This window comes from Octopus bimaculoides, chromosome 8, assembly GCF_001194135.2.
Source record: "Octopus bimaculoides isolate UCB-OBI-ISO-001 chromosome 8, ASM119413v2, whole genome shotgun sequence".
Classification (NCBI taxonomy): Eukaryota; Metazoa; Mollusca; class Cephalopoda; order Octopoda; family Octopodidae; genus Octopus; species Octopus bimaculoides.
The window spans coordinates 15,196,878-15,197,623 of NC_068988.1; positions in this window are offsets into that span (position 1 = coordinate 15,196,878).

Here is a 746-nt window from a genome sequence, read left to right on the forward strand (position 1 = left end):
TATATATATATATGTATGTATGTATGTATGTATGTATGTATGTATGTATGTCTATCTATCTATCTATCTATCTATCTATCTATCTATCTATCTATCTGTCCATAACGGACATGTTTGGTTCATTGACTACTCATTGAAAAAAAGAAAAAGGAGTGACCTCTAATGAATGGTTAAATTACTGTGAACCATGCTGAAACAATTTCCTTTATTTTTCTGAGTAGAAAGAGATAGGATATATTTATATCAGTTCAAAGTTCCATAGCGAAAGAATTCAAAATTCTAGGGTAACTACTTTAAAAACTTTTATCTTAGGTTTTGCAATACATGTTGTGCTCATCATCCTATGCAGGTTCGGAGATGTTTTCAAATTGTGCCGATGAATGATATCGCTCGGTCATACATGCACAATTGCTAGCATCGTCGAATTTGCAACTGGAATATCATACTGATGAGGTAATGAAGGGTTTTTACTTCTAAACCAGAAACGCGTATATGATTAACTACGACTAGTTTGGTTCGTTTATTCTTTTCCTCTTGTTTTGCCTTTGTGAGTTACAAGTAATGCTATCTGTTGGAGTTTCAGCACTTTAGCTGCTATTTCTGAACTTCGGTATGTGGTGAAGCAACTGTTGCTGACCCCTTAATTATGTTTATAAATGTATAAGAACTTTTAAATACGTTCTTCACCGATAATGGTGTTTTCATACCGAAGGGCTTGGTAAAAATTATTAATTATTAATTTATTA